Source organism: Panthera leo, chromosome F2 (genome assembly GCF_018350215.1).
Source record: "Panthera leo isolate Ple1 chromosome F2, P.leo_Ple1_pat1.1, whole genome shotgun sequence".
NCBI classification, from domain to species: Eukaryota; Metazoa; Chordata; class Mammalia; order Carnivora; family Felidae; genus Panthera; species Panthera leo.
Genome location: NC_056695.1, coordinates 52,015,858 through 52,034,520, shown reverse-complemented (window position 1 = coordinate 52,034,520; position 18,663 = coordinate 52,015,858). Strand labels below are relative to the sequence as shown.

The following is an 18,663-nucleotide window of genomic DNA, read 5'->3' as shown; positions in this document are numbered from 1 at the left end:
AAGAGAATCCCAAGCAGGCTCTGCACTAATAGAGCCTGATGCGGGACTCCAACTCACTAATTGTAAGATCATAACCTGAGCCAAAATCAAGAGATGCTTAACCAACTGAGCCACCCAGGTGCCCCAAGATTAAGAACTATTGAAGAAAAAATAGACACAAGAAGGCAAAACATACATGTAATTATAGTTTCTGAAAAATAACACAGAAAGAATGCAAAAGAGACAGAGAAGGGTTGAGAAGTAGGCTGAGAATGGCTGAGTACTTATGATAGACAGAAACTGTAGGTATAAGATACACAATATTTACCAAACAGAATAACCAAAGGAATCTACATGTAAACTATATAATAGTAAAATTTCAGAACACCAAAGATAAAGGAAGTGTCTAAAAGACAACTAGAGAAAAAACCAGAACACTTATAAGAAAGAGAACAATCTAACAGTAGATTTCTCAACAGCTTCAGTGAAAGCCAAAAGTCTTTAGAGCAGTATCTTCAAAATGCAGAGAGAAATAACTATCAACTTAGAATTGTGTCATAAAAATTCTTTTTGAAAGTCATTATCAAAATAATATTTACAAAAAATAAAAACCCAGAGTTTATCACCAACAGACCTTTACTAACATATATTCTAAATGATGTACTTAAAGATTCTAGAAATAAGTTATAAAATACAAGAAGAAATGTTTAACAATTTCCTTGATTAACATGTAGATTAACCTAAAAAGAAATAATGTAAATAATAAAATGACTAACTTCTGTGCTAAGACAGAACAAAAATACTAGATTTACATTGTCCAATACAGTATCTATTAGCCACACACTACAATTTGAAAAATAAGTGACAAATTCAGTTGCTCAAACCAGCTACATTTCTGGTGCTCAATAGCCAAATGTACTGGAAGGCCAATCTAGTTAGTAAGAAAAGAGTTACTATAAATATGGAAAGAAACTAAAATATCGCTATTGGAGTACCTGGGCAGCTCAGTCAATTGAGTGTCTGACTCTTGATCTCAGCTCAGGTCATGATTTCACCATCCTTGGGCTCTGCACTGACAGCACGGAGCCTGTTTGGAATTCTCTTTCTACCCCTGCCCTGCTCATGCTCTCTCAAAATAAATTTAAAAAAAAATTAAAAAAATTAAATCACCATTAACAGATTATATGATTTTCTACATAGAAACCAAAAGCAAATCATCTACCAACAAAATATTAGAATTAGTGTTTATCAAGGTGCCTGAATAAAATATACATTAGCTATAAGTTTAGAAAGCATAATTTAAAGTACATATTTATAATATCAAAAATAACTACAATGAAATATTTTTTAAAGATGTACAAAAAGAAAGATTTAAAATTTTATTCAAATACAAATCATAAAACATATTAAGTTTATGGATGGTCACCCATAAAAATGTCAGTTCTCCTTAAATTTCACTACAGACTTAATCAAAATTTAATAGGGATTTTGAGGAATTTGACATATTAATTCTAAAACTTATTTGAAAAAGCAAAGGCCCCAAGATGGGCAAAGCATAACTAAAGAAAGATAAGGTGGGAAAAATTGTATTTCTAGATACCAAGCTTTATTATAAAGCTATATAAATAAATATAGTGCAATATTCACTCAAGGAGAGACCAGTTACCAAGTGGAATAGAATACTCAGTAGAATAGAGAGCCCAGAAACATACCTTTGCATAACAGATCTTGGTAATGACAAAGAGGATATATTACTGATAACTGGAGGAAGGAAATAAGCTAATTCTATGAAAAACAATAAAATGTATAGCTTATTTTATAATATATATTATGAAATTCCAGGTAATTAACATTTTCACTCCAAAGGGAAACTTTTGGAAGAAAATATGAAGATAATTTTTTTAATCTCAGAATAGGGAAAATATTAATCTTAAGTGAAAAAATATTGATAAACTTAACTACACTAATAGAAAGAAATTCTATTTATCAAAGACCACCATAAATAAAATAGGAATAAACTGCGAACCATTTGCAACATATAGATTAAACAAAATATTAGTATCCATTAAGCAAAATTACTCTTATGAATCAACAGGAAAAAGACAAATACCCTCACCCCACAAAACAAACAAAACCAATAAATGACCAAACAGGCATTTCAAATGAGAGGAAATAATAATGGCTTAGTCCCATTAGTAATCATAGAAGTGTAAATTAAAATCAAAAGACATAATTTTATTTATATTACATTAAATTACATTTATGTTACATTAAATTTAAAATTCTGATAGTATCTATTATTGGCAAGGAATTAATGACAAATATATATAGCTCTAGAAGCTATTTCCAAATTATTGGAAAACAATAATTTTTAAATTGCATCATGAACTTACCTATAATTCAGGAATTTTACTCCTAGAAAAAAGACCTAGAGAAACTTGCATATGAGTCCTAGAAGATATGTACAAGAGTTTTATAATTGACAACAATGATTGAAATAATAGAAAAAAAATCAGGTAACAAAAATCTGACAAAACTGGATGAATTCATTATGACATAGTCACAGAATATTATGTAGCTGTGAAAATGAATTACAGCTACTGACAAGATATATGAATCAAAAACGTTGAGTGAAAAGAGTAAATAGAAGAAAATTACATATTAGTAGTTACATAATATGTGATATGTACACATATATAATTAAATTACATGCTATAAATGTTTACAAATGGCTTTTTATTTAAGGATTGCTATATATGTGAAAATTTTATTTTAGAAGAGAAGGCAATATGTCAGTTACTTCTGGAAGGGAGGTAGAGAAATGGAATTTTGGAGGAATATACATACAACTCAAAGATGTTGGGGAGGGAAAATTTCCTCTACCCTAGAGTGTCCTTCTAGCTGAACTTAGAATCAAATTGACATGAGACAGATTAACAGGAGAAAATCAAATTTAATAGTATATGTACAGGGAATTTATACAGACATGGAATTTCCAAAGACAGGCAACATGAGGCTTACATGAGCTAAGGAGAGGGGTAGAGATCTGAGGATACAAGGGGGAGAAAGACTATTAGTACAAGGTGAAAGGAGATGTTTGGAAATCAAAGTTTGCCCAATTATGTAGATAAAAGTTTCTTAGGTAAAGAGGAACCTCTGTTAATAGCTCTCTCTCTGGTATAAGGATGCTGAGGGGGAGGTAAAGAGCTTTTTCTGAATCTGATGGGTTTAGATTACTTTTTAATTCAGAATAATGTTCATGCCAAAGTGGCCCATCTTGGGGTGGCCTGCCCTTGCCCCTTATAATAACATTCTAGTTTTCAAATAGTGGATTCACTAGTGTTGGTGTGGTTATGTTGCATGAATTCACATCAATTATTTATATTAGTAGAAAAATTCGCTAAAGGTCTGATATACAAGGGAATCCATTTTAGATTTTTTTAAGTTTAAGTATTTTGAGAGAGAGTGTGTGCAGAAGCAGGGGAAGGGAGAGGGAGAGACAGAGAATCCAAAGCAGTCTCCACACTGGCACTGTGGAGCCCTACACAGGGCTTGAACTCACAAACCCATGAGATCATGACTTGAACTAAAATGAAGAGTGATGCTTAACCAACTGAGCCACCCACATGCCCCCTTCCTAGATTTATTTCTAAGTCAACGTGACTGTATATAAACTTTGTTGAAACCAAAAGCCTGATTTATGACTCACCAACCATGCATTGCATATCTGCTTTGTGAATGAATAGCTGAAAGGAAAACCATCTTGTTCTTGAGATACTGAATAACACTTCTATTCCCTGCTTACCCTTGTGAGAAAACTCATGAGTTCTGTCTATATGCTAATCCATAATCTTTTGTGCTTTTACAAGATGTAAAGGTATATACCCCTGTAAAAACTGTTCATTCTCCAGAACACTTTCTTCCTTATGAAGAGCATGTTTCCCAGGCAGCTGTCCTAACTTGGACTCAAATAAATCTCTTTCATACTTTTAAAGATTCTAAAAGATTTGTTCGGTTTGTGCTGACATTTCTTGGTGTAGTTGGCAAGATATCACAGCAATTCACACCTGGGGGTCATCTAGAACTCGGTGCTCAGTACCAGCACAGGCCCTTTGTGCCCCTTTAACTTCTCAGCACCTCACAGGTGTCGCTGTTGAGTTCTCCTGATATCTGGATCTCCTTAATTTGAAGATATTTTTATTCAAGCTGTTGTGGGTTACCAGTAATGTTCGCTAGATGGGAATAACTTAGATGGATTGAAGTCTCAGATTGCCCAATGGGATTTTTTGACAGGTCTAAATCATTTTTCTTATGCACACAAAGAAAGCTGTCCATAAGGCTAAGCAACCTTAACTAGGTTGAGAAACAAGAAAAAATGGGGCACTGGGTGGCTCACTAGGTTAAGTGGCCAACTCTTGATTTCAGCTCAGGTCATGATTTCAGTTTGTGAGTTTGAGCCCTGCTTCATTCAGGCTGTGTACTGACAGCATGAAACCTTCTTGGGATTTTCTCTCCCTCTCTCTCTGCCCCAACCCCATTCACTCTCTCTCTCTCTCTCTCTCTCTCTTACACACACACACACACACACACACACACACACACACACACACACACAAATATTTAAAAAAAGACTGGGAACAGAACTAGAAAGAAACTATGAAGACTTTTGGTTCAGTCAATGAAAGCTCCAACTTTTGGGGAGGAATCAATGCTCATAGAGGAATTTTAGGATTTCTTTGGTTTGTTTCTGCACCTTTTGTCATATTTGGACAAAACTTGCCATGTCAGGTTGGAAAATGGAAATGACTAATTAATAGGTCTGTAGATTATACTAATACCTTGCAATTAGATTTATTTTAATAAAAGAGATATTTAGAAATTGGGCCTTTAATGTCCTCTCCAAAAATATTAATGAAACAAAGACTAGATTTTGTTTGCATCTTTGTGTATATGTGTCCATGTGTGTCATGTGAGATGTTTTTTCTACTTCTGGTTGGTATTGAAAAAGTAAATTTGTGAAAGAGTTCTATTTAATTGTTAAAAAGCAAGTGCTTATAAAAATTGGACATTCTAAAACTTAGATAAAGACTAACCAAATGTTTTGAAAGTTCATGTAACCTGGAAGAATGGTCTTAAAACTAGTTTAGGTTTGTTGGTTTAATTAAAATAGGTATGTCTTTTGGAGTTATCAACATCAGATATCATATAGATAATCAGCCTTTTATTCTACCTAAATGTATTAGTTTCATTCATATTGCATCTATTATTTATCAGCAAAAAAAAAAAAAATGACTTAAAAGGATGGTTGATTTTGCCTGACTTATGAAGTTTTCATGGGTAATTGTTAAGAACAAGTAGGTTGAATAGATAAAATGGTTTATAGGTAAAATTTAAATGGCTTACAAATCTTTACTAACCTGAAATTTTCAAGTATTGGGTTGAATTCATTGAATTTTTAAGTCTTTTCCAAGTAACATAGAATACTAAAGTGTTGAGTACTACATTTGTCTGCTTTTGGCCTGTTATTGCAAAGAAATTGAGACTTGTGTCTGTTGGTAAACATCCTTTGTGCTTAATTGAAAGATTGTATTCCGGGGGAAAAGCTATGCTTCCATAAATTATGAAATGTATTCATAAATTTCTAATCTAAAGAATTCTGAGGTAATAGGTAAGTTCACTATTGATTAGTACTTAGTTTGCACTGGAAGCTAAGGTTTCTAAAAGTAAAAATTCTGATAAATATCCTTCTTAGCAGTCTTAATTATATGGAAAGCAGCTCTATGTGCAAGAAAAGTAAGATGTGTTTTTGAGACAGAGAAAGAGAGTGCAGGGAGCATGTTGGAGTGAGGGAGGGAGCAGAGGGAAAGAGAGAGAATCTTAAGCAGTCTCCACACTCTGCATGGAGCCTGAGGCAGGGCTCCGTCCCATCACCCTGGGATCATGACCTGAGCCAAAGTCAAAGTCAGATGCTCAACTGACTAAGCCACCTAGGCATCCCAAGATGTGTTTGTAACAAGAAATCTTTGGGTAAGAAAGGTATGAGGAATGGGACTACAGTTTGTTGAGGGAAAAGAAAGTAATTTTGCCCTAAAATGAGTCTGATTATTTAGAGAAAGCAAGCTTAGGACAAAATCTAAATGAAAAATAAAATTATAGAAGGTTTGTGAAGGGGAATCTTTGGAAAAAAAATATGCATGGTCTGGACTAAGATTCAAATGAGTGAGTTTTAAAAGGGTACTAGTGTAAGATTGGGATTCAGTTTATCTTTTTTGAGAAAAAGACCAAATTGTCTTTAATTATTGGCCTACTCTTGATAAATTGTAAACAAACCTTTTCTTTATCTGCTCAGAAAAACAAAGTTTCTATGCTTTGTCTTTATCAGGTCTGTGATTACTTAACAAAAGTTAAACCTTCTCAATATTAAAGGTGCTGTTTTGCTAATAACTATATAAACTTCTAGTGGAATCTCTTATTGCACCTTGGTTAAATATAAAGATTAAGTGTATAATAATCTGTAATCCCATATAGGCACGCTCTTTAAAACCTTCTGAGGTTTTTAACAAAAGTTCCCAAGTATTCAAATTCTAAATGAAGTCTTTTTGACTAATTAGGCTTGTTTATTTGGTATGTTTAAGTTACAAGGGAAGCATTGTCAAACAAATGATAAAAAACCTTTTTACGTTACATTGTATAGGTAAATGCTGTAACTGTTCTTAGAAATTATATGAAATTCCTAAAGTTTTAATATGTCCTAGTATAAAGTCATGTCAAATGATGTTATGTCACAGAAATAACTAGATTTCCTTGTCCACTTTATTCTAATGAATTCTCATCAGATCTTTAACCATGGCCAGTTTTTAATCTTTTGTCATTTATAGTTATTGTTCTTATACTCTTGCAAAATGTGTTTCCTCTTCAAGGAGATTCATGAAAAGGACTTTCTGACAAACACTGGTTTCTAATATATTTAAAGTTATAAAACTAAGCTGAGTAAGAATTTCCAAAACTAATGGGAGAGCTGCATTCAAATAGAACACAAATTAATAACATGAGACTAAAAGAATTAAGAAAGGTGATTATATTTCGATGACTTTTGTTTGAAACATTGCTGGTCCTCTAATGTCTGGGTCTTTCAGGTTTTGTTTTTAGTGTTTATTTATTTTTGAGAGAGACAGAGACAGAATGCAAGTGTGTTAGGGGCAGAGAGAGAGGGAGACACAGAATCCGAAACAGGCTCCAGGCTCAGAGCCCGACGTGGGGCTCGAACTCACAAGCTGTGAGATCATGACCTGAGCCAAAGTCGGACGCTCAACTGACTGAGATACCCAGGCACCCCTGGTCTTTCAGATTTAAGGAAACTTCTTCTCTTAGGATATCTATGTCTTACAGAAATAAATGTTTCAATTCATTAACAAAGGAATATTTTATCTTTACTCCCTACCTGAACCCTCCAGAACTCAAAAACTGTCAGTGAATATTCTTTTTTTTAATGGAAATTATTTGTATAAGTTCATTAACAATCTGTTCTCCTTAGAACAGAACACCTTTGGAAACAGTAATTATATTACCAGGGCTTTGACTGGAATGTCATCATTTAGAGAGACATGTATAGACTCAGATACGACCAGACAACTTTAAGGAATGAAGGTTGACTTTATGGAGCAAGACAGCTTGGAAATGTTGCCCTGGTAACTTGCTTTTAAAATTCCCTGCAGCCTTACCAGGTGAGTAAAAAATGTCACTTCCTGGCAGGTGCAAGAACCTCAGGATATTTTGGGTACATCAAGAGAAATTCACCCAAATCTACAAGTATTATAGGCCAATCTGATGGCAAGTATTTGGCTTTTGGCCTTGAGAGGTTATTAAAAGCTCAACTTGAAATTCCTTATAAAAAGTTCCAGCAAAGCAGATTTAAAAGAACCTATATGGTGGGGCGCCTGGGTGGCTCAGTCGGTTAAGCGTCCGACTTTGGCTCAGGTCACGATCTCCCGGTCCATGGGTTTGAGCCCCGCGTCAGGCTCTGGGCTGACGGCTCAGAGCCTGGAGCCTGCTTCCGATTCTGTGTCTCCCTCTCTCTCTGCCCCTCCCCCATTCATGCTCTGTCTCTGTCTCAAAAATAAATAAAAAAACAATAAAAAAAAATTAAAAAAAAAAGAACCTATATGGTAAATCACTATTCTTGCTGTGGTTATGTAAATAATTACATCACATTGGTTAAAACAAGGGTGATTCTAAAAAGAAAAGGTTTCAATAACACATTTTTGTAGATATTAGATTTTACTACTATTCATTATATACTGGACTAGATCCTGATTTCTTCTGGTGTCCTCTAATGCCCAGTACAACTCTTCAAGCTAACATTTTTATTTTTCTCCCACCTTTGTGACTTGGAATCATTTGACAACTAAAACTGCCCTTTTTCTTGAAGCTTTATAAACTGAAAATATAAATGACTTGCTGTAAAGAAATCGCTGCAATAGCCCATCTATAGACAATCTTTATGCTCATTGCTCAGTGGACCACTCAAAGATCAGAGACATTTAAACTACAAACCAGGATGAGAAGTAGATGATATCAGGGTAGACTGCTTTCTGAAGATTTGGGATCCAGTCTGTTTTTCTCCTCTTCTTTATTTTAAAATTGTAATATTAGAAGATAGTAAACCTATTTGTTCGCTTTTACCTCCCCTTTATTGTATCCTAATAAAATATCATGGTAACCCTCTGATTTAACTAACTTCAAATACTACCCTAGTACTTTATTATAATGAGAACTTAGATAAAATATTTAATGACCTCTTGGACCTATTCTAATGTTCCGTTAGCTACACTGGTGCTTATATACTATAAAGGACCTCTGTTAGAAAAACACTGTCAGGAAGTACTCCCAAACTCAGATTATATGTAACATTCACCAGGTTGACCATTCTGCCTCTTTAAACTTAGATAATAATTTATTAAGAAAGGTTCCTGGGTGCAATGGGAGAAACATAGTGGCAACTTGTCCAACATGGAAAAATATCCAATGTTCTCACACACTGTGTTTTTTGGTGAATGGAATAGCCTAAGACAAAATAAGAAAAAACAGTGGGTATCTATCAAAGATGCTACTTTAGGAGTGATGTGGTGGATTCAGCCATCTCCTAAACTAACTTTGCCACGAACCAAGAAGATTCTGAGGTAACTACGGGTCAGTTCCCTTCTTTCTTAACTATAGAAACCCAAGATGAATAGCTCTCCTCATCTGTGGAAAATCATTAAAGACTCTTATATAAAGTACAGCCCTGATACCCAACCTGACATATGTTTTTAACATCTTAACTTGTTATTTGTTTATAATATTTTATTTTTAAATAATTTCTACACCAGACATGGGGATTGAACTCACAGCCCCAAGATCCAGAGTCACATGCTTTACTTACTGAGCTAGCCAGGCATCCCAGGAACTATTTTAAATACCACCAGAGTTTTTCCCATTGGAGGAAAATGGACTTTATTATCCAATGATTCTTGTTGGATTTCAATATCCATGGACATCTGTGAATTCAGGCAAAATATATGGTTATGCCCTAAACAACAATGGAGCCCTGAATTCACTCCAAGTTGGCCTATAACAGCTCTGCCTATACCAACCAACATATGGTATACAGGAAAAAGAAGATTTTGTGGGTTTATAAAACACCTGTGTAATACTCTGATTTATTTTGTAACCAGAGTACTTTTTATCATAACACTACTGCTATATGGTGTAATGCTGGCTTTGCAACTCAAAAGAATTGCATGATGCTAACAAAACATACACTAATATTGATATTGATGACCAAATGTTTGGGAGATAGAATTACAACAACCACAAGATGTAATATCTATAGAAACCAATTGGCCAGAGAAATTCTTACATATAACAAAAGGAAATTAACATTTGAAACAAATCAGCTCAAATATTTCACAAGGCTCAAAACTTTAGATAAAGTAGGTAAATGGATACTCAATGTACAATTATCAAAATACTCGGATTTTCTTTGGATTCTTGTGTTTCTAATTTTATACCTATTCCCTATTGGTTGCTTCAATTGTTACTAATTGGATTTTTATTACTAATTCTGCATGTCTGCTATAAATGTTACCAAAGGCAAAACTCATCACAAAGCACATGTACAATGTTTCCACAACAATTTGGTGTCACTGAAAACAAATCATTTGTAACATTTCCTATTAAAGGCCATACTCTTGACCTCCCTATGTGGACTCCTAGGCAACCTAAACCAGGCCTAGCATCAAGGGACGAAATAATAAACATCAATGCTTTCTATCAAAAGATTATTGATCAAAAGGGGAATGATGAGAGAAAAACTCTCTAAAGGCCTGATATACAAGGGAAACCATTTTAGATTTCTTCCTAAGTCAGCATGACCATATATAAACTTGGAACTTTGTTCAAACCAAGAGTCTGATCTATGGCTCACCACACATGCATAGCACATCTGCTTTGTGAATGAGTAGCCTAAACGAAAACCATCTTGTTCTTGAGATACCGAACAATGCTCCTACTCCCTGCATTTCTTTATGACAAAACCCATGGTTCCTGCCTATATGGTAATCTGTAACCTTTTGAGCTTTTGCAATATGTAAAAAAATTATCACCCTGTAAAAACTGTTCATTCTCCAGAATACTTTCTTCCTTGTGAAGAATGTAGTTCCCAGGCAGCTGTTCTAACTTGAGCTCAAATAAAACTCTTTCTTACTTTTAGAGATTCTAAAAGGTTTGTTCAGTTTGTGTCAACAATATATATTAAAATTACATAACATTTTATTTACATCTTTGGTGTGTTGGTTATATCCCATAATTTGCTAAAAATCGTGAGAGCATTAAGTAAATCATATAATGCATGAATGAACATAAGAAAAGCATGAATTGGAGCCACATAGACCTGGATTCAAATTTTTTGTTTTGATGCTTGCTAGTTTGGGAACTAGATACTTAAGCTCTCTGAATATCAGTTTCTTTTAACAATATTTAGGGTAGGCATACTATGTGCTAAGTAGCGTTCAGGGGACTAGAGATGTAGTCGTGAACAAAGTTAGCACCAGGTCGAGGTGCTACAGAATTACATATAGAAGAAGTTATATATACTAAGGGGCCTGGAATGGCTAACCACCAATGAGCCACAATTCTTAATGTGAGACCCAAGTTAATGCCTTCTTAGATGAATTTCTGGAGACATTATTTGATAGACTTTTTTTTTAACTTGCCATAGGCTGTTCTTCCAACACTCTTGGGAATATATGAAACACAGACAAGGACATTTTACACCAAACTAATATTAATGTTAGATGTAATGAAAAAGCTGGTTATCTGCCCTTTCATTGGTCTATCAAATTCTTCATGGTGTGAGGTTGTGTTGATTAGCGTACAAGGGGTTGACTCTGTAGAGAAGTCTTTCTTATACCTTTATCAGATGCTAATAATCCCTGACTGCCTTAATTGTACCTTTCCCCACTTATAAACTCACTCCTTCGAACCTCCCCTAATGTCACTCGAAAGATAATTACTTTCCTCCATCTTACTTTTACAGACATCAGAATCATAGTTCTCCAATTTCCTATCTGCCCATCTCACCTTGTGGGTCTCATTCTTCCTCATTGCCGTGTGCCCACTGAACAGTCAAGCATTTCTGAGGCTATGTATGGTCAGTGATGCTGAGTGGATCACCATTAATTCTGAAGCCACTTTTGCTCCAAAAGGGCATGAAATATTTCTATCCTCATATAACAAACACCTAAGAGAAAAATACAATGCAAGTCTGATAACAGTAACGTTAATATAAAAATGAAATTTGTGTACGTGACATTTATAGGAATGTAATAAAAATCCCTTGTAGTCAGCAAAAAGGCAGCTTATATGTCAAAGAACCTTCTTGAAACCGGGAGTAAATTCTTATAGAAGAGCATGCATCTGAAATACAGATCTCAAAGAAGCATAAAGACAATGATCTTAAGTTCTCAGCATCTGAAAACTAAGAAAAAGAAGAGGAATAAAAACATTTGCACAAGTCATATTTGGGAAATTTCCAACTGTGAGCAAACCAACGAAATGAGACCTGAATATGTATTCAGATAGTTATTGATGGCAAACTGTGAGCAAAAACCAATAGATAAGACCATAACCATTTAATTTCCTAGGAAAAGGGACTAGGAGAACACATGGTAGTCTCTCTCAACCCCAAACTCAGGTGGTAACATTGAATTCTTCATTCTCAAGCATCCCAAAGCATAAATGAACCGAACAATAAGACCACAACAGGGGAGCTTTTAAATATGAAAGGTTGTTATTCAACTGTTTATTTTTGGGTTTTTTTCCCCCCTCTGGAAATATCTATATCTGAAATAAGAAGTGTTGACCCATTTACCAACAAAACACAAATTTAAAAAATGCCACTCTGAGTAGCCCATTAATACTATTTTTCTAAGCAGATAATAATTTCTAATCCATGAGATTAGGAGATCCTATAACTATTGACCTACTAGCTGTATCTTTTTTTGAGCTAATGTTTTACAGATCAGTAGACTTTCATCTACCATAATTGGTGATTTGGATTTCTTTGTCCTAATCAGGATTCTGAGCACCAGCAAGAGTCAAAATTCTGGAAAGCATAGGATCCAGACACAATACATCTATTAAGAAACTGAGATGGATTTTAGCCTTTATGAATTTATATGATCTGCTTATTAATGATAAGTATCTTCATGCAAATCAGGCTTTGCTCCAACCTCTGTGCTTTTTACTCTTTATCTTACCCTGTTTAATTAAACAAATTCCTGAAAACAGTGATTTTATTGGTATAGTACTTCATTTCTTTCGCTTACTTTACAAGTCCCAATGGTGTCTCACAGATAGTTTCAGTCCTTCTATACAAAGTATGATTTTCCATTAGGATGAATGAGAGAGGCCACTTACATCTGGGTAGTATGTGGTTGCAGATTTCTGTAAAACAGCACTGGAAAACAAAAGTCTGGTCACAAATCCTTTTCTCAAAGGCAAATACAGTTCTCGCTTTTGATCCAGGCAGAAAGCCAAACCTAGAATAAGAGAAGCCATATGTATGTGTTTGAGAAAAAGTTGCCTACATAAGTAAGGATATCCCCCCCCCCCCCCGAATAATGAAGTTAACTTTTTGAAGCCTTTTGGAAAATGATGGAAATGTAATGGTCAAACTACAAACTTTAGAAATGTTTTACAAATACTTTGAGGTAATTTTTTAAAAAGAAGAAACATGAAAAAAGGGCCACAGCCTTCATCAAGACTGATTAATGTGAAGAGGGCAACTACAGTATTTAAAGGTTCACCAGTTTGGGGCGCCTGGGTGGCGCAGTCGGTTAAGCGTCCGACTTCAGCCAGGTCACGATCTCGCGGTCCGTGAGTTCGAGCCCCGCGTCAGGCTCTGGACTGATGGCTCGGAGCCTGGAGCCTGTTTCCGATTCTGTGTCTCCCTCTCTCTCTGCCCCTCCCCCGTTCATGCTCTGTCTCTCTCTGTCCCAAAAATAAATAAAAAACGTTGAAAAAAAATTAAAAAAAAATTATTAAAAAATAAATAAATAAATAAATAAAAAATAAAGGTTCACCAGTTTACCTACAGCTGAAACTTGTTCCCAGATATTTTTATCCATGTCCAAAGGAAGAAAGATCTCTGACTCAAAAGGGGAGAGCCTGTAAAATGGCCCACCCTCAACCCCTTCCTAATCTTCATTTGGGCTTAATTAGACAAGAGAAACACAAATGAGTTATTCCAGGGTTACTATTAGGAAAACCTCTTTTATACACATTAGCACAGTTCAAGAAGACTGATCCTAATGTCTCCAGGCTGAGAAGAGTCTACAGATCTTCTAAACAAGTGATTCTCAACTGGGAGAAATCTGTTCCGGAACACTTGGCATGTCTAGAGACATTTTTATTTTTACAACCGGAGAGTGGGCGATGCTACTGGCATCAAATGAGTAAAGGCCAGGAATACCACAAAATATCCCACAGTGCACAGGACAGCCCCTGGCAAGAAAGCATTGTAGCCCCAAATATCAAATGCAGAGGCTGAGAAACACTGTTGTAGGTCAGTGTCCCCTGCATTAGCCCAAGCTGTGAGCAGCACAGTCTTCTTACTGATTTGTGACTTTTGGGTCCTCATTTTAAGAAGCCATTTGGGGCCACAATTCCCCTGCTGTGTATGCATCATTTGGGGGTGAGGAGGTGGTTTCTCTCATTATTTCCAGACTGGAAGACCCTCCTTGTAAGTGATTATTTGGAGTCCAAAGCTCTGTTCCTCCCTTCTAGCAGACCTGGCGCTCAGATCCTGACCTGCTCTGGCCTGAAAAGAAAGGCACAAAAGGGAGGCAAGAACCGTATGAGGTGTTATTCTTTGTTTTTCTCAGCCCACCTGGAATATTCTAAGGTAAGCAAAATGACATCTGGAGTTTGCTTCCACCTCTAGGCCAAACAGTAGGTTTGGGAACTATAGACAAAAATAAATTTCAAGAATAGATTTGGGGGTGCCTGGGTGGCTCAGTCAATTGAGCGGCTAACTTCGGCTCAAGTCATGATCTCACAGCTCGAAGGCTTGTGAGTCTGAGCCCCACATCAGGCTCTATGCTAACAGCTTAGAGCCAGGACCCTGCTTCCAATTCTGTGTCTATCTCTCTGCCCCTTCCCTGCTCGCGTTCTGGCGTGCTCTCTCTCTCTCTCTCTCAAAATAAACATTTAAAAAATTTAAAAAAAAAGAATAGCTTGGATATTTGAATTCTATTTCATAGTATGCAATTATACATGTGAATTTCCACTTTGATATATTTAATCAAGAAAAAACCAAAATATTGAAAATTTCCTCTATTTGAAAACATTTAAATATATGCTTTTTTCCCCCTTCATTTATTTATTTTGAGAGAGAGAAAAAGAGCAATGAGCAGCAGATGGGCAGAGAGAAAGTGAGAGACAGAGACAGAATCCCATGTATGTTCCATACTGTCAGTGCAGAGCCTGATGCAGGGCTTGAACCCACCAACTGTGAGATCATGACCTGAGCTGAACCCAAAAGTTGGACACTTAACTGACAGACCTACCCATGTACCCCATAAAAACATTTAAATATATACTTTTAAAAATATCCATAGAAAGTGGTCAAGGTTGTTTTCTTGACAAGAAAAAATTATTGAGATGATGTACTTCATTAATTTCAGTATTAAAGGTAAAATTAGGGGAAAACATTCACACATGCTGTAATAATTTTCCCTAGTAGGTTGCAAACATTTGTTCATTTGAAGTTTTACTGATCCATGAAACCCAAAATTCTGGATCACTAGAACTGTCTAGTCCACCACCACCAATTCACAACTGAAAAATCAAGGTCTTTGCTTAAGCAACTCTACTGGTAAGAAATTTACTGCTTTCTGAGGAAGACCAGGTCATATTTGGCCAGTCTATTGGAAAGTTCTTTATGTCGCAGTAAAGTATAACATTTGTGATCATCTCGTCACAATTTCTTGGTGTTTGGCTCTTGTTCTATCCTGCAGGCCACAGCAAATGAGTCAAATTCCACTCCTATAGGTGGATGAATGAATAAAGCAATGAATAAAGATGGTTACCATACCCATCTTGAACTTCATGTTCTCTAAGCCAAGTGTTTGCTAGTGCTGCACTGACACAACTCAAGAGTTCCTCTCTACATTGTGGTCACTGTCCTCTCAATAGCTTCCAGTTGCTAGAAGCTGAACAACACAAGTTTTGGCTAAAACAGAATCTACTCGTACTATCATTTTTCTGTTTTAGACATTTCACTCATACTGTTCAGCTTTAGGACAAACTAGATTTGTTGGCAAGCCTTAGTAATACTGACACATGAAATTGTAGTCAAATCAAATTATAGATATTTAAACAAATTTTTCTTTTAACTCACATGCCCCCTACTGTGGATACATTCAGTTGGTGAGGTTTCTATTTGATTCAAGGTTAGGATTTTTTTTATTCATCTCTCCTAAATTTTATCCTGTTATTGTCAGCACATTGTTCCACACTGCTGAGATTTAAAAAAATATATTGTTCTTATAAAATATCTCAAACATTTGGAAAAGAGATGAATACAATGAACACTCACATGTCCAAACCCAAATACAATAAATATTAATATTATACCACATTTTCTTTAGGTTATTATTTTTTTAAACAAACCAAACATTAAATATAGTTGCAGCTGAATGGAAAACTCTAAAATCTCATAATAATATATAATTATATAATATATGTAATAATATATATTATATAATATATATACACATATATAATATGTAATTATATTATATAATCATATATAATATATACTTAACACTTGATCTTAGCCAAAAGGCTGAGAAGCAATATATAATATATACTTTGATATATAATATATAATTTAAATATATATTATCATAGATGACGAATTATTCTGTAACTTAATTTTTTTCCAATATATGAAATTTATTGTCAAATTGGTTTCCATACAACACCCAGTGCTCATCCCAGAAGATGCCCTCTTCAATGTCCATCACCTACCCTGCCCTCCTTCCCACCCCCCATCAACCCTCAGTTTGTTCTCAGTTTTTAACAGTCTCTTATGCTTTGGCTCTCTCCCACTTTAACCTCTTTTTTTTTTCCTTCCCCTCCTCCATGGGTTTCTGTTATGTAACTTAATTTTTTAACTCAACTCTTATTTCTGACCCTCATCCTTCTTAGAAAAAAAAAATTAAATACACATGCCATGTGAAGATAAAGGCAGACAGAGATTCGGGTGAGGTATCAGAGGTCAAAGAACACGAAAGATTGCCAACAAACCTGCAGAAGCCAGAGGAGAGCATGAACAGATTGTCCCTCATAGCCACCAGAAGTGGCCAACACTTTGATACTATTCTTCTAGTCTGCAGAACCATGAGACAATAAATATTTGCTGTGGAAACCACCCGGTTTGTGGTACTTTATTACACCAGCTGTAACAAATCAATATACTCATATTACCTGATTTTTCAAGTGTTTGCCAATATGATAGATATGAGGCAGAATCTTTAATTTTTATTTTCTTTCACTAATGATATTGAGCATACACGTTGCTAATTTGGTTTCCATCTTCAAAGAATTACCTTTTTAATCTTCTCCGCCTACTTTTAACTGACTTGCCTCCAAGCACAATGATTATTTTTTACATAAATATTTTAATTATTCAACCATATTTTCCTTTATGAAATAGGCTCTTTGTATCATGATTGAATATTTTCCTACCCTGAGGTCTTAATATCTTCTACAACTTATTTTCTAATAATTTAGAGTTTTGCTTTTCACAATTTGTTCTTTAATCTGACTGGATTTGAATTTTGTGTATAAAATGAGGCAGGAATTTATCATTTTTTACATCTGGATAACTGATTTTTCAAGAACCATTTATAATTCTGTTTTTAGGTCATTAATTTGTACTAACACTTCTGGCATAGTTTGTGTTCCCATATATGTGCTGCCTTGTTTCTAGGCTATTAATTCTCTTCCACTCATCTTTTTTTGTCTAATTTTGTGGCACCAGTACACCATCTTAACTATTATAGCTGTGAAGTTTTCATTGACATTGAAAAAAACCTTACTATCATTTTTCTTCAGTTTCTAATTATAGCACATTGTCATTAGAGAACTTAGTATATTGAGTCTATAATAGATTATTAAAATGGGTCATTTTCCTATCTGTTTTGGCATACTTCCTGAGGCGAAGAACAAAATGGTAGTACCTATTCCAAAGTGCGAGACAAAATATCTTTGAAGTAGTTGCTAAGTAGTTTGCAACACTCAGTCCAAGAACTACATTTAAGGCAAATATGTGCAGGAGGTGAGGAGAGAGAACTTCTTTCCCTTTCCCCATATGTAAAAGAAAGAGATGTCCTCTTATGACTAATGAGGAACTTTAAGAAATCATTAGAGAGTTTGATTCCAGTCTTCTGGAGGTTGAATAGCAATGCTACTAGTAGAAAGAAAGGGACATTTATCACTAGAGACAGAAGTTCAGTGTAGAGGGAACAGGCAACCAGCCAAAGAAGCACAGCCTGCATCAGGGAGCCATAACAAAGTGTTTCCAGCTGGGGAATCTTTGAGGAACCCCCTTGGAAATACCCTCAAGAGAAACATTCAACTTTAAACATCCACCAAGCATCAATATAGATGTGTGTAATAGCAAGCAAATAAAAGTTTTCTTTTTCCTCTTCCTCTCCTACTTTTGCCCCACATCAAATTCAAGATGCGAGAATACAAAGAAAGAACTGATTAGAAAACATGGAGGAACCAAACAAGGTAATAGTCCAACTAACCATGTCTCCCTCCCATATGTTAAGGTTTCAGTGAGAAAGGAAAAGTATTGAACTTAAATAAAATTAAGAATTTTTGTTATTCACTATAATATATATCATTTTTAGTGTACATGAAGCATTTATAAAAATATAAGAAAAAAACACCCTTTAAAGAATCAATATGATAAATACTCTGTCCTCTAATCATTATATAATAAATTGGGACTTGGTAAGAAAATTAGTGCTTTAGAATCTTGTACGTTTGGAAACTGTGACATATTTCCAAGCACTTGTGTTAAAGATTATTATTCTTAGAAGGACACATGTTTGTAGTATTTCTTCCAAA

At 35.0% G+C, this 18,663-nt stretch overlaps 2 long non-coding RNA genes across 4 annotated transcripts in view; one reads left to right on the top strand and one right to left on the bottom strand.

The window, feature by feature from the left end:
• Positions 1 to 18,663, bottom strand: part of LOC122210807 — a 180,062-nt gene that overhangs the window by 59,174 nt on the left and 102,225 nt on the right. For both annotated transcript variants that reach the window (XR_006198259.1, XR_006198260.1), the window contains exons 2-4: positions 12,937 to 13,058; positions 11,599 to 11,758; positions 9,401 to 9,515 (exon numbers count right to left, since the gene is read on the bottom strand). This is a non-coding gene — a long non-coding RNA (uncharacterized LOC122210807). The remainder of the gene's footprint in view (positions 1 to 9,400; positions 9,516 to 11,598; positions 11,759 to 12,936; positions 13,059 to 18,663) is intronic.
• LOC122210808 overlaps positions 1 to 18,663 on the top strand; it is a 69,398-nt gene that overhangs the window by 8,626 nt on the left and 42,109 nt on the right. The window contains exons 2-3 of one of the 2 annotated variants that reach the window (XR_006198262.1): positions 14,308 to 14,422; positions 18,269 to 18,321. This is a non-coding gene — a long non-coding RNA (uncharacterized LOC122210808). Of the gene's footprint in view, positions 1 to 14,304; positions 14,423 to 18,268; positions 18,322 to 18,663 lie in introns of both variants that reach the window. The other variant, XR_006198261.1, reaches the window with a different exon arrangement.